Source organism: Pantherophis guttatus, chromosome 2, assembly GCF_059756535.1.
Source record: "Pantherophis guttatus breed Tessera chromosome 2, ASM5975653v1, whole genome shotgun sequence".
Classification (NCBI taxonomy): domain Eukaryota; kingdom Metazoa; phylum Chordata; class Lepidosauria; order Squamata; family Colubridae; genus Pantherophis; species Pantherophis guttatus.
Window position 1 is genome coordinate 152,354,234 of NC_142064.1, and position 25,256 is coordinate 152,379,489.

At 42.6% G+C, this 25,256-nt stretch overlaps 1 long non-coding RNA gene across 1 annotated transcript in view; it reads right to left on the reverse strand.

The window, feature by feature from the left end:
• Positions 1–617: 617 nt before the first annotated feature.
• Positions 618–25,256, reverse strand: part of LOC132711005 (uncharacterized) — a 127,740-nt gene continuing 103,101 nt past the window's right edge. The window contains exon 2 of the long non-coding RNA XR_009621750.2: positions 618–1,295. This is a non-coding gene — a long non-coding RNA (uncharacterized LOC132711005). The remainder of the gene's footprint in view (positions 1,296–25,256) is intronic.

Genomic DNA, 25,256 nt, shown 5'->3' on the forward strand with positions numbered 1-25,256 from the left:
TCTTTCAGTCCTTAGACTGGAGAGTGTGAATTATTGCCTTTAGTGAGAAGTAACTGCACTTCTAATTAAATGATGCTACATTATGAAGCTCCATAAGGAAAAATTCAAACTACATTCAAATTAATAAAGACCAAAATCTAGTAATGGGAGAAATGAAAATTCACAAAGATTCAACAATGTTTTGAATCATCAAACTGTCATATTCTGTTAAACTCTTCTTCACCCTGGTGCTATCCAGATGAACTATTTACACCTTCCAGAATCTCAGCTGTTAAAGTGAGGAAAGGATACCCTTTTGACTGTCTATATTTCTGGGCCAAAACCCACCATAAGATAGACCTGCAAGTCTTTTTATTTAATAAAATTAATTCATAATAAGAACATGCCTCAAAAAAAAAAAAAAAATCCTGAGAGAGACAAATATGTTCTTTCATTCTCAACTACTGTACAGAAATGCAAAGTTTAGGGTCTCACAAAGAAGAAAAAGATACCAGAATGGCAACAGGAATTTTAGTAATCCACATCACACTAATAGATCATAACTGAAAGCTAATAGTAAGAAAAGTTCTGCATACATAAGGAAGTGTTTAATTCCTTTACTTTTCAGAGACGATAAATTTATTTTGATTTTTTTATTAGTTTATAATATAAAATACAAAAATACCAAAGAAAATAGTAGGAAAGTAAGGGATAGATGAAGGGAAGAGAAAAGTATAAGGGAAAGAGGGAGAAGAAAGAAAAGGCTTATGACTCCCTTTGGTGCAACAGAATAAGATAACAGCATCAAACCTCAACTTTTTACTTTTACGTAATAATATGAACTAGTCATTTCTATAACAACAAACCTATCTAATTGGTAAAACCTCAAATCAAAATTTCATTTTTTTTTTCCATCTCAAGTACGAAGTCCAGAAGTGGTTTCCAAGTAGAAACAAAAGTAATTGTGGTTTTTTTTCCCTTTAATCAAAGCAGTCAATTTAGCCATCTCTGCTAATTCCATCAAGTTTTGCAGCCATTCATCCGTTGTGGGAATCAAAGTGTCCTTCCATTTTTGTGCATAAACATTATGCAGAGAAGGTAAATTTCTAATGTATCTCTACTTAAATTTATTCCAAAGCTAAATTCGAGGTACCATTCACAGTTTTATGGTTTGCTGAAGCTTAGTTCAAAACTTCGGCAAAGTTGAAAAGATATGAAGATATGTTTAGATGATGGATTTATATCTTCTCCAGAGACAGCCTTTCTGTCAGCATCTTTCTGGATCCCTATTATCATTTTCCTTCTGGCACATAATCCTACAGAGAAAAAACAAAAGCAAAGTAAGTTATAGAAAACAGAATTCTATACAAACTTAGATTTTTAAAAAATGCAACTACAAGTTTGTTCTCTCAATGACAAGCCATTCAATATTTGCAAGTGAAAGAAAATATTTATGTATATATTTATTTATTAAATTTTTATGCTGCTTATCTCCACTATAAGGTGACTCTTGGTGACACCTCTCAAGGTGACTCTGACTTTTCAGTGGAAAAGTACCAATCTCATCAATGCAGGTTTCAAACAACACAAAAATTTCCATTTGGCATATTTAGCTGCCATCAGCCCCTGACTATAAATAAACTGCAAATGAAAGTGAAGAAGCTGAGTGCTAAAAGTGACTTGTCTGATACTGAATGCTTATAAAGTAAAATGATTAATGAGCAACGGAATGGTCAGGAAGAGACTACCCCATCCTTTTCCTTAAGTCATGGATTCCTCTTGAAACTTTTTCTCTGAAGCACATTTCCCTCTGATTTAATGCCCGATCTGAAAATAAGCTTTATCGGAGAAAACAAAAAGACTGAGAAAAATCAGCTGCAGAGAGGTGGGCATTACCTATCCTTCACATCCATTCCTTCTGCTGGTGTTATATCATCTTTGTTTTATATATATTTAGCATTTTCTGGCTTCTAATAGATGGTTCCTGCCCTCATAGCATTTGAATATGAATTCAGTTTCATAAACCTCCCAGGACTGTGATAAATGGCACTGTCCATCACAGGGGGGCTTCAGAGAAAAAAAAAATCCACCACCACAGTTGCATGGATATAGGGATTAAATAATAATAATAATAAATTGGTTTCATATGAGGAGTGTGTGTTTTAAGTCACATGTCAGAGAAAATATTAGCCCCCCTCCCCCCCCATACTATTTACAGCATTCTGATCTTGATTATACCACTGTGAGCTTACTCCTGAATAAAACAATATGCAGTGGTATTATCTGACACACGGTTTATAATTTCGGTTTTTACAGTCATCTACTCACATATGATTCTGGGATGTTTACAAGGATTAAGAGTAAGAAATGTCATCAATTGGGACAGCGATTTTAAAAAATGATCCTGCCAGCAGAAATAAAACTGAACAATTCAACAATTCCAGACTTAATGTTGGACTCACATAGCACCCCAGGCCACTGCAGAAAAATGTACCAATGATGTACAATTATCACACTATGAGAAAAACCATATTTCATAATTAATTGTTCGCTGTATGAAAGTTTATAAGCATTATTAATGTGGAATCATGTATGAGGACCCGGTTTGTGGGGGCAATAAGCTGACTTTGTATAAAAAAGAACACCGCTGGGGGGGGGGGGGGCAAAAGCCCTACTAAGCAGGTATATACAAAAGTATGAAGGCTATTGCTTAACGCATTGTAAGCTGCCCTGAGTCTCCAGAAAAGGGCGGCATATAAATCGAACCAATAAATAAATAAAATAAATAAATATATTTCACATGGGAAGCAAAGCCGCAGAAAATCTGTTTTGCCTCAAAACTCCAGATTATATCTTGTAATTTTACATGCTTGCATATGTAACATTTAAAAATTACTGAGTGGCCTCTAATTCAGTGCTCACAGCATTCAAGACTCATGTGGAATTCTTGGTGGTCTCTGAGCTTGGCTATTGTTTGCAGACATTTCATCACCCAACTAGGTAACATCATTCACTCACTGAGTGACTAGGTTTGCTCACTGTTTATGTACAATAGCTTGCCCTGCCAGTGTTAGTGGGCATACTACTATTTTCTCCCTGGTAGTTCCTTTGATTAGGGTATCATTTTCTGCTTGTTTGCCTGATGTTAATCCTTGTTTATCTGAGTATTGGCTGATGGAGGGGATGTATTCTGGTTTTTATGTTTCCTTCTTAACCTTCTTATTTTCTCATTTGAATTGTGTGTATGATTTATTGCTATGTATCTATTGATGGATGGTTTGTCTTGAATGTCAATCTTCTAGGAATTCCCTAGCATTTTTGGATTTGGCTTGGCCTAGGATGCTGTGAATTTTATTCTTCTGAAGATATTGTTGATTGTTGCATGTGTCTTTTCTAATCGTTCCTTTTATTTTATTCTTCCAAAGCTGTCGTCTATATACAAGATCCATACTTTTTTGTTATATGTAAGGGAGTCCTGTAGGGTCTGAGCTATGAGTCCTGATATATATTTTCTTCTATTGAATTCAGGACTCAATTAAAAGAATGTAAAACTCAATGCCACATTCTATCAGCATGGAAAATAACTATGCCAATCATGGAATTCTAAAAGGGGATCAGATGTCATTAGCTGATATTTGTAAATGTTTTCTCACAACTCCTTGCCCTTTTTTAAAAAAAAAAACTTTGTAAAAAAAAATGCTTTAGGGGGGAAAAAAGCATCCTGAATAGATGTGTACTGCTTCTTGTCTGGTAGGTTAAGAATGCCTCCCACCTCAGTTTGGAAGCCCAGTAATAGTTATGTGAAAACCCCATAAATGTACTTCTAAATTCTGGGGTGGAAGTGTGGGAATTGATCCCTTTGCTCCATTTCAAACATCTTGCAGAAACCAAAGGCTATTTGAAGCATGCCGACGTGTGCATAAAACTTGATTCATATCAACTAACGTTTAAAATGTGCTCTAAAGTTTTGATGTGACAATAGGTCATCTATTTATCACTTGAAAGAAAAGAAATTGAGGGTGACGTTAATCTCAGATGAAACTGGATTAAAGCAACACAGACCCAAATTCATGAACTTTCAGCCAAAAATCAAGTAAAGATGAAAACTAGAGCCAAAGAAAGTAGAAAACCAAGAGGGATGATTGTGTCTAAATAGCCTCCAGGGCAACGCTGGCTGTGTCGTTCCCCTAGAAACATTTGATCAAGAAAAAAATGAGGCTTTGGCCCAAGATGCCAACACCAAATGACTGGGCAAAACCACGTGGCTGCGGCTGGCACTTCCGTTCTGTTGCTTGGCAACTGCATGTGCATGACCAAAGATGATCAACAGAAGGCCAGAGGGAAGAGGGGCTACTCAGCCCCTGCACTCAGTCAAACAAAACCTGGGAGAGAAAGCTGCTTTAGGAAAGGGGGTGGTGGAAAAGGAAATTAGATTGGACAAATTACCCTCGCACACACCCATTTGTAGGCTAAACAAGTGGGCCCTGTTGCCTCTTGAGTGGCTCACAAGTAGTACATTCTAGCATCTGGACAATGTTCGTCTAGCATGAGGGCCCTGGTCCAAAAATTAACACTTTGTTCCTTATTATATTGTGTGTAACTATTTGAGCTCCTGCAAAAAAAGGAGATGCCAACTTTTGGCTTATAGTAGGATTCGGGGACTGCTAGAAAAAAAAAAGAATTTTAAAATCCACCATTTTTATTAGTTTAAAAAAGCTACTTGAGAAAGAGTATGATCCTCAGTTGTGTGGAAGAAGTTGCTTCAGCCTTTTTATACTGTAAACAACAAACCTTATGATGCATTAAAGACTACTGTACCTTTTTCTATCTCCTGGCAAAAGATAATTCAAATACCTATCCTAAAGAATAACACAAGGCATATGAGAAGAGTCCACATTATGATTATCATCCAAACTGTCCCAGTATTAATCTTGTTGGCAAATTTTAAAAATGGACACTGATCTATGGTCCAGAATATCACATAATAAGCCACTAATATACTTCTGGTTTTGGTTATCACACAATACAGATAATCCTCAATTTACCATTTATTTAGTGGCCATTCTGTTACGACGGCACTGAAAAATGTGACCTATGACTGGTTTTCACACGACCATTGCAGCATCCCCATGGTCATGTGATCAAAATTCAGACGCTTGGCAACAGGCGTGTATTTATGACAGTTGCACTATTCCAGGGTCATGCGGTCACCATTTGTAACCTTCCAAAGATGGCTTCCGGCAAGCAAAGCCAAGGGGGGAATCCAGATTCACTTAAGAACGGCATGAGTCCCTTATCAACTGCAGTGATTCGCTTAACAACAGTGGCAAAAAGGTCCTAACGTGGGGAGAAACTCACTTAGCAACTGTTTTGATTAGCAATGGAAATTTTGGAACCAAAAATACCTGTAAACTACTAATCTGGTAAGGGCTGATACCGCAATAAATGCAAGATTAAATCCTCACTGACCCCAAAGGTTCTGGTTGACTTGGACCACTCACCATCTGTCAGTCCAATTTACCACAAGAAAGTGTGGTGAAAGAAAAATGGGGACATAAGAGCAATAAACAAACAAACAAACAAACAAAAAACCACCCCTGCATCTCCTACTGATATCCTGCTCTGCTCCTTTCATGCAACACTTCATCATATGCCTCATCAGCACAAGCTGCAGCAAAAGCCATTAACTAGATTGTCTTGATAATGAATGATAAGACAAACTCCTAGAGGAAAACTCCTTAATGAACCATTTACCATTCTGACAATTCAGCTGCAATCAGAGTCCATAAAATCAAGATATCTCAGATTGTGCATGGAAAACGGTTGCTCTGTTATCTGATCACCCAGATGGGTTGCTTCTTTCTTTCATCTGAAGGAGAGTTACCATAAAAGATCAATGCTATTTCTTGAAATGCCTCACCTAGATCTAATCTCGAGAGACCGACAGACTTCCTGAGGGTAAACAGGTATGGCAATCATCTTGCCGAAGAATTGGTATCCCCCGCTTTTAGAAGAAAGCAGATGATGTAATGAGCCATCATCTCAAATTGGGTTCCAACTGATCAGAAGACACGAACCAGATAGGAGTGCTCTCTCAGGCTCTCCTGAGAGCACAAAAATTCAAGAGCACAAAAATACATCATAAGATTTTATATTTGCTACAGATATATTCATGTTTAGTCATGCATTTTTTATCGTTAATCCCGACATTGAACTTGCCTCATTCCAATACAGAGACAAATTTACTGAAAACATCAGAATTTCACGTTTCAGCTTCAGAAGTCAATTTTTATAAACCAAGAGTTTTCTGATTATAGCCATTGTTGTTGTTAATTTTTTATTTCATCTTTTTGATAAAGCAGCGAACATATCTAATACCTGCCTTCTAACTTCCCCACAATAACAACCCTGTGAGGTGAATTGGATTGAGGGAGAGTGACTAGGCCTTAACCACTGTACCAAACTGGCTCTCCATAATCCATGTAGCCATGATCAAACCATGAGAAGATCCTAACGTCCAAAGCAGAAGTGACTGTGTATCTCTACCAATGTTGTAAATTTAATTACACTTTTGATCTGCAGCATATCTTCACCCTCAGGTGTCCACAATTTGTACCTTGTACTATTTGTATACCATAATTTGTACTGATGTGCCATTCTCCATAACAGTTATTTCATCTTCCCCCTTGCCATGTAGGCCTTAGGAAGGGAAAATTGTTTCTTGGCACAGTTGCTAGTCACCAGCTTGAAAGGCACTATTCAAGAACTAAAAGTATGCTTACAAAATATCTTCATTCTTCTTATTGGGTGAGGGGGAGGTGAATAAATACAGAGAGATAATTCCATGTATCACTGAATTAGCCAGTGAAGTACCAAAATCTTGGTACTTGTTGTTAATTGATTCCAGGTAGTATAAGTACCTAAAATGACAAGTACCAAGCAAAATTTTTCCCACAAGGATTAATAAGTGAGGCAACCAACACTGACACCAACATTGACAAGTTCTAGCTTGCTTGTCAAGTACCAAACAAGCGATGAGTACCAGGACAAAATTTTCATGTCAAAATGTGCTAAGTACCAAATTCAGTGAGTTTCAAAGCAGTCGTCTATCAAGGTATGACTGTATATGGATTTCTAATGTTCACCAGAAAATTTTGGTTTTTGTTTTTCCTGCCTTTTTATTTCATGTACAACTCAAGGGGGCGAACATAGCTAATACAGGTAGTCCTCCACTTACGACCACAATTGAGCCCAAAATTTCTATTGTTAAGTGAAACATTTGTTAAGTGAGATTTGCCCCATTTTACGACTTTTCTTGCCACAGTTGTTAAGTGAATCACTGCAGTTGATAAGTTAATAACCCAGTTATTATGTGAATCTGGCTTCCTCATTGACTTTGTTTGTCAGAAGTTCACAAAATGGGATCATGTGACCCCAGGACACTGCAAACGTCATAAATATGAATCAGCTGCCAAGCATCTAAAATTTGATCACATGGGGAGGCGATACCTTGGTGCAAAGGTCGTAGCTGTGAAAAATGATCGTAAGTCACTTTTTTCAGTGCCGTTGTAACTTTGAACAGTCACTAAACGAACTGTTGTAAGTCGAGGACTACCTGTACTCTTTCCTCTTCCTAATTTCCCTTCAACAACCACCATGTGAGATGGTGTGGGCTGAGAGACTGGCCCAAAGTCAGATTGGCCTAAAGTCAGCTAGTTTTCATGCCTAAGGCAGCACTAGAAATCATCATCTCTTGATTTCTAGGCCAGTACCTTCACCACTACACCAAATGGCTCTCTTTTTTTTATTTTTATTTTGATTGGATGCAGTAGAAATTTGCTACATGTATTTACAGAAGAGCTGGCTTTTCCAGGGAATTGAATCAGAAATAGGTGAAGCTACAAAAGATGAATGGTATGTCAGTGTGGAGATGGAATCTGACTTTTGCTGATAGTAGCAAGAAGAAAACGAAACTATGCACGATTTTGTTCTCTTACAGCACTGTGCCCAAATTCAGTTCTTTTAGGCTTAGGGATGCTTCCTAAGGAGATCACAGGTCCACTTGTTGTGTATGACAATGCAGCAGGCAGCAGAACAGTGGTGAAATGTAAAATTTGTTATTACCGGTTCTGTGGGCGTGGCTTAGTGGGGGGGGTAATGTGACTGGGTGGGCGTGGGCAACTTTTTTTTTTTTTTTTTACTTTTAAAAGCATTTTTTCTACCACCTCTTCGGCCGAAGTGGCTCTGATGATCCCAGCTGAGTTGCCTGATCATCAGAGGCTTTTGTTTTCTTTTAAAAGCTTTTTTTTTTTTTTTTTTGCTCTTCGGCCGAAGAGGTTGTAGAAAAAATGCTTTTAAAAGGCTCTGACGATCCCAGCTGAGACGTGCGATCATCAGAAGCTTTTTTTTTTACTTTTAAAAGCATTTTTTGGGCCGATAAAAAATGCTTTTAAAAGTAAAAAAAAAAAAGCATCTGATGATTGCACAACTCAGCTGGGCATGGGGGGGGGGCAGGGATTTTTGCTACCGATTCTCCAAACCACCCGCCGCCATTGCTACCGGATTGGGCGATCCAGTCCGAACTGAGAGCATTTCACCCCTGCAACAGAGATAAAATGACCATTCTTGTTCAACACACATTTCAGAAGTCAGGCAGGAAAAAGCATTTTGTGACTGGCAGAAGAGTACAGTGTGGAACTAAATTCAAGCTGAGGTGAACTACATTTAAAAGTTGATCTTAATATCTTGACAGAGCACAACTTTTATTTGATCTACAGATCTTTCACTACATCAGGGGCTTTTTTCCTAAATGAACGAATACTATTCACCAATATTTTAGGGCTGCACTCATATCCATTCTTTTTGCCTGGTAAGTTAGATGTCCTTGTACCTAATAACATACCCAGACCTCAAAATCCACCAAAAATGAACATTAGGTAAATTGCGGTATCCCCACATCAAGACATTTTAGATTCTCCAAACTTACAGCTTTCTCACATACTGTAGATGAAAGCCTGGTTTGTGAGAGCATACTTAAACCCCCAGATCTGGGAACTCCCAGAACTACAAACTCACATGTAGTGAGGTTGAATGATGAAACCAATGGGCCACCCCTGCAGGAAAGCAGGAGATCTCCGGGGTCAAGAATCCTGGCCCTGCAGCCCACACTCACTTCTGCACCAACCAACAAGTCGCAGAGACTCTCTGAGGCCTTCAGAGGAGGAGTTATAAACTGCTGGCCTCTATACAAGGGCACAAGCTGTAAATGAGCAAAATTCACCTCAATCAGCAGGACAGGAAGAGGACTAAGTCCAGAGAAAACAAGGAAAGAGACAAGGATAAAATAATGATGTGTATCTCGATCTATCTGCTTGCCATTAACTTCTCCTGATCCTCCACCTTCTTCTATTCAGCCAACATATGTTTAGCAGTGCTCGAGATACTCTCTTGGCTAATTCATTTGGGGTGTTTTTCTGATTCAGGGGAAGAAAAAAAAAAAAAGAACTTGTCAGGACATGGAATTTTGTTTATCTCCAAAGCTGTGTGGGCTGCAAAGCAGAGCAGGAAAGGAAATTATTCTGGCAGTTTTAGTCATTCAGCCTTCCCTTGGCAATTACTAAGTCTTAATCCCACCACCCATTCCCTTAATTTTGGCCCTTCAGTTCTGAATGTAACCGCTCCACTATTCCCATCCCTTTTAGTAACGTCCTACTGAAACACTCATGCAAATATGTGCCATAGAAGAGAACTTCGCTTTAGTGCGCAGATAGCATCTGCTTAGCACTCTATTTCTAAGTTTGCTTGAAATGCTTAAATCCATTAATTATGGATATAACAGAAATGAAACTGCAGAGGCATCCAGAACAAAGTTCTTTTTCAAACTTGTCTTCAAGCAGTAAGGGAGGGAGGGAGGGAGGGAGGGAGGGAGGGAGGGAGGGAAGGAAGGAAGGAAGGAAGGAAGGAAGGAAGGAAGGAAGGAAGGAAGGACAGGGTTTGGGAATATGATATAATGAGATATTACTTGATAAGCAATGCTAAGGAAGATACTTAGGGATGATTCACACCCTGGCCAATGTCTCTTTTCACTTTTACCATCAGGCAGAAGACATAGAAGTATAGTCAGCTGGACAAACAGGTTTAAAAACAGCTTCTACCCATGGACTGTCAGATTCCTAAACACAATATAGTACCACAAACAGATTAATATGACTAATTTCACTGGTGCCAGTGTAGTATGTAATATGTATATATGTACCATGTTATAAGATCATACACCAGAGTAATGTACATGTTGCATAGAATATGACGTACATATGGAAACATATGACTAGTTTTTTCCCCCTAACTACTTGTATTCTTGTATGGACTGCACCATTAGAGGCTAAACCAATTTCGTTGTATACATGATGTACAATGACAATAAAGGCTTTGAACTTTGAACTTTGATAGCTGAACTATCTGAAAATTGATGCCATATTTGAACCCCAATAAAATACATTCTTATTCTAAAGGATTGACATTGTAGAATTCTAACAAAATCAAGTATGCAGGCGGTCAAAATAATTCTCCACTTCCAATTGTAATCCTATTTTGAGAATCCTGCTGCTTCACAATGGAAATAACTGAGGTGCACCAAAACACCCTGATACCTGAAATGGAGCTGTCAGACATTATGTAATGTAAAGAAAATCTACAACATTTTTCTCTGTGTGGACAAGAGTCTGGGCCTAAATTGGCTACATCGGGCGTGTCAAATTTTTCAGCTTTCAATTTCCAAACATTAAGGCTGCACAAAAGTTGTGGACATGCCTTGGGGATTGTAAATATATTTTGGTTACTTTAATAGAATTTAGATGTGCTTGGTAAGTAACAACATACAGATCATAACTTTTTAACATTGTGTTTGTTTCATTTGTATCGGGATGATGGAATGGAACATTCCAACAGCACAAGTAGTTCACAAACTCTGGGAAAGTGCCACTGCCAGTTTGGAATTAAAATCTCAGATAAGCCATTATTGCATAAGTGCCTAATAGAATATTTTATCCAGAAGACTTAAAAAGGAGAAAACTCAGGCTGAAGGGAAGGGCGGATCAATTACTGGATTCAAAGATACTTGCTTCGAGAAGTTAATGAATCAGGAGCTCAGTAAATCTAGACCAGCTTCCCCCAATTTCATGGCTACAGCTTTTGTGGCTTACGGGTTGCTGAGAGTTTTCTCCCCAAAACCAGATTAGAAAGGGCTAGCCTAGATATTTGGTGGCTTGTTCCACAATATGAGTTGTGTTGGAAGGAGAACTTGGCCAGCTGTTACTGCTTCAACCACTATATCATTTGCTCTGAAACCAGAACCTGATTTTTAAAAGTCAAGATGGAGACCACAGGATTGTGATCAAAGATCCACCTGGAATTTTTAGTGTCACATGTGCACCACATTTAAAAATGGGGGAACTTTGATCACACTGCCATGACTGCCATTTTGACTTTTTTTTTAACCAAGGACATCCCTGACTCAAAAGATTAAAAGGATAGAAAAGTAATAAGTAAACCACTGAAATGCATGTGTCAATTTGAAGTACTGAGTCCATTCTTGGCTACAGCTTTCCAGTATTTTATATTAAATAGTAAAATGTTTGTAGGGCCTGTGTTTGTTTAGGAAGCTAACCAGATGTTAGTTATTTAAATGTGCTATTTAAATATTTTTGTTGATTATTTTAATACCATAGCCAGTAAACAGGAATGCTTGCAGTACCATGGAATATCAATGCAATGGAGAAAATCATACACTCTAATGTTTTCACCTCCAAGTTGGCCAAATCTAGCTCACAGAAGGGTATGACCAGGGGTGGGTTCTACTTACCTTTACTACCGGTTCACAGTGGGAGCGCGCACACTTCTGCGCATGCGCAGATGACCCATGATGATGTCGTGGCAGGTGGGCGGAGCCTCCTGCCAGTTTTACTACCAGTTCTATAGAACTGGATAGAACCAAGAGCAACTCACCACTGGGTATGACCATGATAGGATAAAACAGATTGAAGACAGGAACAGAAACATGGCCCTCCATAAAAGTGTCAATATTGTTTGATTGATTGGTTTTTTTATCCCACCTTTATTATTTTATAAGTAAGTGGCAAACCTACCAAATACTCCTTCTATTTTTCCACAACAACCACCATGTGAAGTAAATTGGGTGAGAGTGACTGGCTCAAAGTCACCCAGCCGGTTTCCATGCCTAAGGTGGGACTAGAACTCCTGATTTCTAGGTCAGCTATAGTAGACCTACCATCATCAATCATCATCATGTCACCCCACCTGTATAGGCTGTCAAAACTATATCAGCAGAGAAAATGCTGAGAGCGGGGGCGGGATTCAGGCTGATGCTGATAACTAGCGTCAGATTCTTTGATCATCCAGCTTTCTAAACTCTCCCTCTGCAAAAGTTAATTCTGATACAATTCTACTGGTATCAGACAGTTCCTGCCATGAAGCACACCTCCTGAATAAGTGATGTTGAAAACTGGCTTACTGACTTCAGATTTCCTTTGATTTAATTACCACCTGCACCTCCTAGTGTTCAAGAATGATTTGAGAAGCAAGGAGAGGTTAAATTTTGGTGAAAAGGAAAATAAGCAGATATTTTACTTCTGAGATAAAGATATAATATTTCTGTATTTATTACCACTTTTTTTCTGGTAACCAGTTAATAAATAACCATACTCCAGACAGGTGCTGTCTGCTAAGCTTTAGCACTTCTTGTTTTGATGAAAGTTGAGTCATTTCCTTTTATGTTGGCAAATGAAAGATGTGTCACAGAAAGAACAGATCCTTTTACAATGAAAGGAAACAATAACTTTTTCACACATTCATCCAGCATTTATATGTAGAAATTTTATACGGACTGGTTAACAGAAATGCAATGTAATGATGCTTGATGCCATAAAATATAGGAAATCAGGAATTGTTTAACAGAAGCAAAAAAAGTTGATCTGAATCATCTACACTAGATCCAAACATAGGAATCTAATGATTGTGGCTGCTTTTGTGATATTTGCACAGACTTTACCCTTTATCCCATTGCGATTTTATCTACTTGGACATCATAGATTTATATCAGTGACCTATGATAAGTAAATGCTCCCTTGTAACAGGTAGGCATGGAAAATCCATTAAAGGCCTGATCTTAATATTTGACAGGAATTTAAGTCTGAAATAGGCAGCCTATTTTTTTTCTCCCAAACAGCTGCAGTTCTCAATTGTTATTATAAGTAAAATCTCCTCCTTTGTAAAATAATTCTGTCACAAGCCTCTTTGGGACTGGATTAATACTTTACCCCAAAGGAATTTATAGTAAAATGAATGCTAGCCACAAGTGAAGTCCATCTAGCATTAATCCTACATACCAAAGAAATCTGCTGAAGGGAAGGGGAAGTGTTTTCCTTTTTTTTTTCTTTTACAACACACAAGGTCACTGAGCAATCTCTTTCAACTTGTTTCCAATTCTAAAAAGCTAGGGCGCTATCAGCAGCACTGGCCTATTTACAAAGTTTTCTTATTTTTCCCTGGTGCTTCCTGGAATGACTTTGTAACATGCAACTTTGTAATTCCAAGTATTACCAAGGTAAAAGGAATAATACTTTTTTGCAAACAACACAGCGCTGCTATTAACATGTTGGACTTTTAAAAAAAACCAAATATGATAGAAGAGATCCTCCTTTAATCTTGCAGTTTTAAAAAGAAAGTGCAATGCCCATCTGCCCCCATATAGACTTGTGAATATTTGTTTGGATTTAAAACGTTCCTACTAAGAAGTGCCATCCTGAATTTCCCAGGCAAAGAAACCATTAGAACAACCCAGGCAAACCGAACTATTCCTTCCTGCATATCCTTTTCTCTAACCGAAGAGTATGAAAGGATAAAGACAGAATTATTCAATTTAACAGAGATCTCAACAGCAAGGTGATGTTAACAGAGATCTCAACAGCAAGGTAATCAGCTGGAAATCTCCCCTGTCTCCAGCAAAACATTCAGCAGAAATGATTCAACCCTGCATATTCAAGTCAAGGCCTCATCTACCTATTGGTTGCTCCTTGGACTGACAAAAGTAAATGAATTAAGCACCTGTCTACTTGTGTGTGGTGTTGTTTTTTTTGCAAACTTGTTCACTTCCCGCACAAGAGGAAAAGCACTCTTGAGGTTCAAATTGAAGAAGAGGACCTCATTTGGCTACAAGCCTCACAAACTGTATTTTATATTTGCTTTATTTGTTAGAAAGATGCTGTTGGACTGAAAAAGTTAATTGCCTTCAGCACAACAAATAATAGGTTAACTCAAATCAGGATTCCCTTCTCGGCAATAGCCTGGCCTACCCGCTGTGCTTAAGAAGCATATCGTTTCTTCAAACAGCGTTATGTGTCATATCTGAACTGACATGCTGGTGAAAGAATGAAGAAAATCCCCTTCTCTTTGGTTTCTAAAACAAGATAATAAACACCAAGGTGATGTTAACTCTGTCTAAACCACATTGCTTCAGGAGGCAACTGGATTTCTTCTCTGAAGTTTCTTCCCCAATTCGAGGAATGGTGAGGCCTAACTGTTAGGTTGACAGAAGTGTTAGTTTTAAATTACAGGGTGTTTTGCCCATCCACTGTCATTTTTTACCATTTTACAATCCTGTCCAAACATCAAGATTCCTCCTTAGATGATACCAAGGCAGACCCTCACACACATGGCTCCCAGTGTTTTTTTTAAAAAAAAAACTTTAAGAAGGGGTTTTATGCAGTTTCAGACTGTTTCTATTCCATTCATATTTCCTCAGAAAGAACCCACTTCTATGGCTGCAGGACTTTCATCTCTCTGGTCTCAGCATGTGCCCTTTACATGTCTGTCTGTTTATTTGATTTGTCCTTCACCATTGATTTTAGATTTTCTTAATTGGTACTCAAGCAGCCTGCCAGGAGACGTTGCTTTGAAGTCAGGACTAGCAGTTTTCTGTATATACTGTCACTCAGGCCAGGTGAGCTATTAAAACAGAAGCCACATAAGGTAATGCCCATGTCTATTGAGCATGAGCATGCAGGAATCCCATTTCGGATGACATGTGCCAAGTAAATCTACCTAAGGACAGCAACCTTGCCATTTTCTTGCTATTACAACAATATGGATAACACATTACCACTTGGGTTTTTGAGGTTCTTAATCCTAAATCAAGGTTGAATGAACATAATTACTGCTCTCATAACATGCTGCCGTCAAATAACAATATGGCTTAAAATAATGGCCTGATTGACATCACATGTTAAAGCAACTATTTTTTTTAGCCTAGAACAGAGGTGTTAAACTCAAGGCCCGGGAGCCAGATCCAGCCCGCGTGGTGCTTAGATCTGGCCTATGGGGTCACCCTGGAAACAGCAAAAGACTGGCCCACGGTGCCTCTGTCAGGGAAAATGGAGCTTGAGAAGGGCGCGGGCGGTCCTCCTGAGCTCTGTTTTCGCTGGCAGAGGGTTGCAGGAGGCCATCACAGGCTAAAACAGAGCTCGTTTTTGCTGGCAGAGTGTTCGGGCCACCACAGACGCCCCCAACACGAGTGATGTCAAGCTGGCCATGCCCATCCCAGCCACACCCACCCTGGCCCCCCGAGGTCAAATACAACCCTGATGGAGCCCTCAATGAAATCGAGGTTGACACCCCGGCCTAGAACATTATGCAAATCCAATGCACAACTTGATGCCAAACATAGACCCACTTCAGGATTCAGGATATGAAATCCATCCAATAATCTTATTTTATTCTCTCAGCTTTGATTTTGACTAACGTCATAAATTATAAATTTAAGCTGTGAGCTTGCCAACTCCTCAGTTTCACAGGAAACCATGATAAAGCTATATCTATAGTTCATCTATTTGTTTTTGTCTGGAAATATCAAACACTGAATCAAAGGCAATGTAAAGTTTCTCTACTTCAAATGTATCTAGGTGTGTCTCCTGGAATCAGAAGCCCAAAATAAAAGAACATTGTTAATAATAAACACAGACATCAATACCAAATCAGAATTAACCATGATTACTATGTCATCTTGTATCTTGTCTATCTAATACCAAAGGAGCTACCTACAGTAAAGGCTATATAATATTGTTACCAGTCTATATGATTGTTGTCTCTCTATTTGAGGTTACGTTCCTCTGAATACTGGTCTTCCTTTAAGTATTATGAACGCAAACTTCAATCACCTAGGCTAGCTATACATTGGCTAATGGCTGGGGGATCCCTTTTAATGGGAATGAAAGTTACTAATTAGATGATCTTGCAAAACTAGGGAATTAAATCATATAAGAAGTATAACTAATGCAATCAGTTATACTAATGTCTTGATCTCTCAGACATAGGTGTCTGTGCTAGGTCTGGAATTGTTCCTGAAAGCACATCATTAAAACCCATCTGTCCTCCCACTATTAGCTGGAAAATTCCCCCCAAAACAATCATGATCCTGGATAGTTTCACATGATATTCCAATCTCCTCATGCCGATGAGGCAGCCTTTCCTTATCCTGAGGCTCTGCAAAGCGTAGGCGGTTTGTAATGTATCGACACAGCTGAGAAGGCCAGTGTGATTCACCGATTTCATTCTGCCTATACCTATAGGTATCTGGAAGCCATCACAGTGGCAAAGTTTATTGATTTATTATTGATTTTATTTATTGAATCTGTTTGCCGCCCATCTCACCATTTGTTAAGTTTGACTTGAAACAGAAATTTATGAGTTAAAAGTCAGTAGCATTAAAGCTGAGTGGAGTTTTAATTATTCCAGTCTCCTCAATCTCACCAGTGCTTTGATGCTCTCAGATTAATTTAACAATTATTCCAAATCCTAGAAACATATGTCAAAAATGGTGGTGACAGATATAAAGGACCTGCTCAGACTATATATTTCTTAGACAATGTCAGATGCTTTATATACAGTATGAATAACAAATACAATATATTTAATAACTTTGGGAGTCCAGATGTATGATTACCAAAACTGTACTGATGGCATGTCAATCAACGCAAAGGACTGGATATGCAGAACAAGTCATAATAGTGTGTGAGATAATCCAGTTTTGCAAAGGTGATAAAAATAAAATTTCAGATTATTATCTGAAGATAATGTGATTTAATTCATATAACTTGCAACAAAAGATGTCTCATGCCAGAGGATAGGGGGAAAAAATCTTCTTGCATTTGAGTGTATCACACGTCACACTTAATGCTTCAGGGGACATGCCAAGAACTGTATTCTAATAATAATGAGATTAAGATAAAAATGCAATTTCATTAAATGGCATGTAAATGCAATTAATTTACATTTAGATTAATGAGAATAATAGTGCTGGATATATCATTGACATCACTGAATTACAACGTCTGGTCATAAACCATCATAGGTAGATGGCTATTTAGATGTAGTTGAACAAATTAAAAGGAAGAATGCCCACTATCTCTCTGGATAATTAGCTTCATTGTATAAACTGCCCTTACAGTTATCTTCCTATATCTTAAATTTACAGCATCCCTTCTAAACTGAGATAGAACAGGATTTGACTTTCTGTATAACATCTTCTCTGGTATATGATAGCACTCTTTAAAGAGTGCTATCATATGTCCCACGTCAGCCTTTTCTCCTCTATCCAACACAGATCTTCAGAACAAAGAAAATTCACAAAACACCCTACTATAGCAGTTGATCTAATTTCATTTAATATTGGAAGGCATTCCAGAAGCATGGAAAATGAAATTCTAATGTATTTTTGAGAAGCACATTTATTTGTCTGATAAGGTCTTCAAAAACGTAATTTCAGTAGCAGTTGACATGTAATCCAATAGTTTATGCATACAAGTAAAAAGGCATGGGCCCTAAGTATCCTAAAGCCGAGATGGCGAACCTATGGCATACATGGCCGAAATGGCACGTGCATCCATGTTGCTTGGCACGCATGGTGTAGCCCATTTCTCTTCCGGGTTTCCAGGTTTCCGACCATTGGCAAACGGACGTTGACTTACCTGAACGTCCCTTTTAGGAGTGCTGCGACCACTGTCCATGGCTGGGTTCTTCAGTTCAGATCTTGACAGTAACTGAGTGAGAGCTGTTAAACTCTCCCTGTTAGGACACGCCTCCAGTCCCATGATCCTCCAGTCTATCACGAAGACACAGCAAGACTCCAGAAGAAAGGTCCAACATCAAATCCAACACGGGGACTGGAAACACGGCAGACAGTCTGAAAAAAACTGCAACAGCAGAATAACACAACAACAAGGGAGGGGATGGACAGTGGTCGCAGCACTCCTAAAAGGGACGTTCAGGTAAGTCAACGTCCGTTTTCCAGAGTGCTGCTCCCACTGTCCATGGCTGGGACATACCCAAGCTCAAAAACTAGGGTGGGAGACTGGATGCCCCGAACCCGTGTCCAAGGCAACTCTCTGCAGTACTTGTCTCCCAAAGGCAGCGTCCGAAGAAGCATATGAGTCAATCCGATAGTGACGAATAAACTGTGACACCGAGGACCACGTTGCAGCCCGGCAAATATCTTCCACCGAGGCTTGAGTCGCCCACGCAGCGGAGGTAGCTGCGCTGCGGGTGGAGTGTGGTAGGATTCGTCCCGGAACTGGCCTGTCCGACAACTCATACGCCAAAGAGATACACGCCTTGAGCCACCTGCCGACTGTAGCAGCAGATATCTTCTGTCCCATCGAGGCAGGATGGAAGGAGACCAGCAGGGACTCCGTCCTACGGAAAGAGGAGGTCCGTCGAATATATATTCGCAGAGCCCGCTTTACATCTAGTTTATGCCAGCGCTTTTCCGTAGGGTTCCGCGGAGATGGGCAGAAGTCAGGTAAGGATAGTTCTTGCGCCCGGTGAAAGGGAGTATTCACTTTCGGAAGGAACGTAGGGTCAAGCCTGAGAACCACCACACTGTCCCGGAAAAGGCAAAGGTCCTCCCGCACAGAGAGCGCCGAGAGTTCTGATACCCGACGAGCGGAAGTGATAGCCAACAGGAACGTTATCTTAAATGACAGATGTTTCAGCGTAGCCGTCCTAATAGGCTCAAATGGGGGAGCTGTCAGAGCCCGAAGCACCAGAGGGAGATCCCAGGTAGGGTATCTGTGGATTTGTGGCGGACATAGATTGGTCGCGCCGTGAAGAAAGCCTCTGATGAGCGGGTGTCGTGAAAGAGAGTCGTAGGGTGGACACTTGAGAACGGTGGACAAGGACGCAGTTTGTCGTCTCAGGGTCGCCGGGGCCAGGCCCTTCTGAAGGCCGGAATGCAGAAATTCTAAGACCTCCTCCACCGTTGCCGAGGTGGGATCCACATGCCTCGAAGCTCCCCAGGCGCAGAAGGCTCTCCAGGAAGCCTCGTAAATACGGCAAGTTGACGGGCGTCTAGCCGCCTGGATAATCTTGACAACTCCGTCAGAAAGATGTGACTTCTTCAGGAGGACGCGCTCAAACGCCAAACGGCCAAGTGGAGCCATTGGGGCTCCGGATGACAAACGGCCCCTTGGAGTAGAACTACTTGAGTGGGCGGAATCACCCAGGGCGGAGACACGGAAAGAGAGAGAAGGTCTGCGTACCAGGCCCTGCGTGGCCAATCGGGTGCCACCAGAATCAGGTCCGCCTGTTCCCTCAGCAATTTCCTCACGACTCGTGACAGCAGAGGAATGGGGGGAAATGCATAAAGGAGGCCTCTCGGCCACCGACACCTCAGGGCGTCGCGGTCCACCGCCGACGGGTCTGGATAGCGGGATATGAAGCGGGGCAGTTGGGCGTTCTTCCGTGAAGCAAACAAGTCGATCATCGGAGTACCGAACCTCAGGCAGATCTCTTGAAACAAGCGAGGGTGGAGTTGCCACTCTGCTGGGTCTATCTGTTCCCTGCTTAGCCAGTCGGCCCGGACATTGTCCACACCCGAGATGTGGTCTGCCTTTATCGACCGTAGATGATGCTCCGCCCAGTGGAGCAGATGTTCCGCCTCGAACATCAGCGACTTTGACCTTGTGCCGCCTTCCTTGTTTATATGTGCCTTTGCCGCCGTGTTGTCAGTAAGGATCAATATGTGTCGACCCTCCACCGACTTCTGGAAGTGACAAAGCGCCAACCTCACCGCCCTTAGCTCGAGCAGATTTATGCTGCAGCGGCTCTCCGTGGAGGACCACTGACCTTGAGTCACAAGGGTGTCCAGATGTGCTCCCCAGCCTCGGAGACTGGCGTCCGATGTTAGGGTCAGCCTGTCCGGCTCCGTGAAGTCGCAGCCCCGTAGAAGTGCTGGGGACAGCCACCAAGACATCGACAGTCGGGTCTGAGGGGGCAAGAATACTCGGTGACTCGAGCTGGCACTGCCCGAGCGCTGGTAGGGGAGAAGAAACCACTGCAACGCCCGGGAGTGTCTGCGTGCCCACGGAACGACGTTGTAGCAGGACACCATCTTCCCCAGTAGTTGTGATAGGAGCGAGAGCGGTACCTTCTCCAGTGATAGAATTTGTCGAATCAGGTCGGTGATGCTTTGAGCCCGGTCTGGTGAAAGAAAGACCTGTCCTTTGACCGAATCGATCAGGGCTCCGAGGTGAAGCAGTCTTGTAGCCGGAACGAGGTGGCTTTTCTTCAGATTTATCGAGAACCCGTGGTGGCGGAACGTGTCCAAGACTAGGGCGCGGTCGCACGATGCCTGATCTGGGGAGGAAGAAAGAATCAAGACTTCGTCGAGATAGCACATCACTCGCACCGATCAAATCCGGAGTGAGGCAGCCACCACCGCCACGAGTTTGGTGAAGATGCGAGGGGCTGAGGAGAGGCCGAACGGCATCGCCCGGTACTGGAAGTGTCTCCCGTCGTACTGGAACCTCAGGAAGCGTCTGTGGAGAGGGTGAACTGGAACATGCAGGTAAGCTTCTTTCAGGTCCACCGATTGGAGCAAGTCCCCGGGTCGAACCCCCGCTAGTATCGACCGAAGAGAATGCATCTTGAACCTGCGGTATTCCATCAACAGGTTCAAGAGCTTTAAATTCAGGATACCGCGCCAGCCCCCCGAGTTTTTGGGGACAAGAAAGAAGGTCGAATAGAAACCCGATCCGTGTTCCGACTGGGAGACCGGTTCTATTGCTTCGATGCTCAACAAATGGGCAATCTCCTGCAGCATCAGTTGGTGTCGCTCCGTAGATGCCGGGACCGGGCAGATGACGAATCGACTCGGCGGAGTTCCAATAAAGTCGATAGAAAGACCAGAAGAAATGGTGCGCAGCACCCAAGAGTCCTTGGTGGAAAGGGCCCACTGGTGATGGAACAATTGAAGTCTCCCGCCTATGGGCCCTGTGAGGGGTGAGTCATTTGCCTCTACGAGACTGTCTAAAGTTGGAGCCACGAAAGGGGCGTTTAGATTGCAGCTGGAACTTGTTCCGGTCATGAAAGGAGTCCCTCCCCTGTGCCCGGTCAGGGCCGGTGAAGGAGGGCCTGCGGGAGAATGAGCCACTCGAGCCCTGAAAGGGACGAAAGGATGTGCGCTGGCTGTAAGGAGTGTATCTACTCTCTGTGCGTCGGTATGTCGTCGGGAGGATCTTACGCTTGTCACGATCCTCTATCAGAAGCAGGTCCAAGGCAGGTCCAAACAAATTTGGTGTCTTATATGCAGCCGACGCTAGCCTCCATTTGGCCTTGAGGTCCGCCTTCCAATGTCGGAGCCAAAATAAACGTCTGGAAGAGATAGATGATGCCAAAGCCCGGGACGCAAACTTCACCGAGTTAAGCGAGGCATCGGCCGAATACTCGGTGGCTGCCACAATCTTATTTATGTCCTGGTGTAACCTAGTCTCTTCCGGAGGTAGCCTCTGTTGGAGCTGTTTTAACCAAATCAGCGTGGCCCTATTGAAGAAGGAAGTGGCGGTCGCCGTCCTGATCGCCCAGGCGACCGCTTGGTGAGACCTCCGGAAGGCTAGCTCAGCTCTACGGTCTTCTGACTTAAGACCATCTAGAGAGTCGGTAGATACTAAGGAGTTAGAGGCCAAGGACGACACAGGTGGGTCTACCTCAGGAAGGGCCAGGAGACCTTCTAACTCGGGTGCAGAACAGTACAGCTTCCTGTCAAGGGTGCTGGGCGATGTCAGGGATCCGGGTTGCCCCCAAGGCGACTGAAGGACGTCCAAGAACAGGCGGGGACACGGAATCACCTCCTTCTCCGGCTTGGCGGACATAAACAAGGCATCGTGGGGTCCCGTGGACGTGTTATCGCCAGACGGGTCCACGCCAGGGGTATTCAAATTGGTGGTAAGGCGAGCCTTGTGCAAAAGCGATTTGAACATTGATGGACGAACAGCCCCGTGAAAGCCGGGGTATCTGGTGGTAAGTCCTCATCGTCCGAAAATTCGATATCCTCTGGACATTCCTCACCGTGGTCAGAGTCAGCCCGGGAGGAGGAGGCAGACCGTTTCCTATCAGCTCGGGTCGAGGTGACCTGATGACCCAGGTGAGCGGGCTGAGCCGAGGAAGAGGTTGGTGGAGGCATGGGCGCCTGTTGCATTCCGGCAGCCAAGAACGAAGAAAATGCAGAGGCGAAAAAGGCTTGCATGTCAATAGGAGATGGGGCGAGCGCTCCATCGGGCCCCCGAAGTCCCGCCGCAGTAGGGGTGAACGTGGCCTCAGGCGGGTGACAGATAGGCCTCTGGGAGGGAGAGATCCCTGCCCTGGAAACATCTGGCAGTGATTGGGAGACACCCTTGACAAGGTGTGACTGCTGGGCCTGTTGCGTAGCCGGAATGATTTGTCTCTCTGGGGATGAGGCTGGGGAACCCGAAGACAAATAGTCCCGAACAACTGAGCCGTGAGGGGATGCACTTGTGCCCAGGCCTACTTCTGCCAAAGCCGCCAACCTTGCTTTGTCCCACTGCTTCTCGAGCGCATTGTGGCGTCATTGAGCGTCTCTGTCCAAACCCTTGGAAGCCTTCGACTTCCTAGAAGTGTGGCTGGAAGGCATGGAGCGTTTCTTGGATGCCTTTTTGGCCCGCTTGGCTGGACTGTGCGGTGGGCTGTGGTCAGGCTCAGAATCCGAGGATAATGCATGGTCCGCCATGTTGACAATTTGCGCAGGCCGACCAAGAAGGCACGGGACTGGCTGGTAGGTATGAGAGGCCTGGGACCAGGATATTTATTTGTTTAGATGGTTGTTTTTGTTTTTGTTATTTATTTTTTATTTATTTATCTATTTTTTTTTTATTTTTTTTTTTGGAAAGTCAACAAGGGAAGGTATTTCAAACGATGCTAGAAGTAGGTAAGTAACAAAACGATTCCAAGCTGTCCTCCTTTTTTTTTTTTTTTTTTTTGAGGGATATAACTATATACAGAATAAGGAAAGTCCAAGAGAAGGCTAAGATCTACCAGCCAAGATCAAACTGCAGTCCCAGGCTGGTGTTAAGAACTGCCTGCTGCAAGGTCCAACTTTCAAGGCCAAACTCCGGTCCAAACCTCCAAAGGCCAAACTCCGCCCCTTCAACTGCCGAAGAATGGCGGTCTCAGAAACCAGGGGAAAATGGCGGGCGCTTCACAGGGCCTTCAAAGTGGCGCCCGCTGCTGCCACAGGCCCAAGCCAAGTGATCCGCTTACTGTCCAGGGGCCCAATGGAACGTGGCAGACCTGGCCGGTGGGGAGCACAGCCGAGCAGAGGGCGCACCTCAAGATGACGCTCCTCCGAATGTGCGACTCAGCGGCGATGCAGAGGCGGCGGCCAGCCTGCGCGCCGAAGTTTTGCCTCACGCCGCCGCCAGAAACAGAAGGACGGGGAGCGCACTCACAGCGTGACGCTGCCCCGAAGCCGCCGCCGGTGTCCTGAAAACAGCGGGGAGAGCGACAAGCCTGCACGCTCAGCCCTTTACTCGCGGCCACAGAAGTATGCCGGATCCGCCCCGAAGAGTCGGAATCCGGCGGCTGCAACGCTCTAAGCGTGGGCGGCCCGACAGACTCACCTCACGCAACAGCAGCCAGAAGGAGTTCACAGGAGTCACGAACAAAGGAAATAATCAAAATAAAGAAATAAAAGCTTAACGAAGGGGAGTAGGCAGGGAGAGCTAAAAAAAAATTTGGAGATTAAGGTCTAAATAGCCCTAAAATAGCACAGCTCTGAAATTCACTTCAGTTCTTGCCAGTAACTGAGTGATAGACTGGAGGATCATGGGACTGGAGGCGTGTCCTAACAGGGAGAGTTTAACAGCTCTCACTTAGTTACTGGCAAGATCTGAACTGAAGAACCCAGCCATGGACAGTGGGAGCAGCACTCTGGAAAATGGCTCATATTTATGATGGTTGCAGTGTCCCAGGGTCATGTGATCACCTTTTGTGATCTTCTGACAAGCCAAGTCAATGGGGGAGCCAACTTAACAACCATACGACTACCTTAACAATTGCAGTGATTCACTTAACAACTTTTGCAAGAAAGTTCGTAAAATGGGGCAAAACCAATGGTGAAATTCAAATTGTTTTACTACTGGTTCTATGGGTGTGGCTTGGTGGGCATGGCTTGGTGGTGTGGCAGGGGAAGGATACTGCAAAATCCCCATTCCCTCCCCACTCCTGGGGGAAGGATATTGCAAAATCTCCATTCCCACCCCACTCTGGGACCAGCCAGAGGTGGTATTTGCCAGTTCTCCGAACTACTCAAAATTTCCGCTACTGGTTCTCCAAACTACTCAAAATTTCCACTGCCAGTTCTCCAGAACCTGTAAGAACCTGTTGGATTTCACTCCTGGGCAAAACTCACTTAAAAACTGCCTTGGTTAGCAATGGAAATTTTGGGTTTAATAAATGTGTTCATAAGTCATGGTCTACCTGTTCTGTGTCCAATTCAAAAAACAGCAGTGACAAATTAGGACAGGTTTAGAGAAGGGCTACCAAAATAATGAAGCATTTGGAAACCAAATCCTCTGAGAAAGAATTTTATGCTATTTTGAAGCTCTAAACGCACAAACCTCTATATAGTTTAAAAAACATTCCCTCCTCGCCTCAAAAATCAGAAAAAATGGAGCCTTATCACAGCAGATATGAATTGGAGGGCCACACCAATTTTGCCTCAGTGCCTTGCCCACTGCAGCCCTTGCTACTTGCAAAAACAGGTTGCCATAATTCTAGGTTAGAAAGAGTTATTGAGATTTTCAAAGATTTACACAAAGATTTATGTTTAATGGGGTTGCAAGGAGCTGAAGGTCACACCTGAAACCACAAGTAGCAGAAACATTTTAATATATCCTACCCTATGGTTGCTTCAT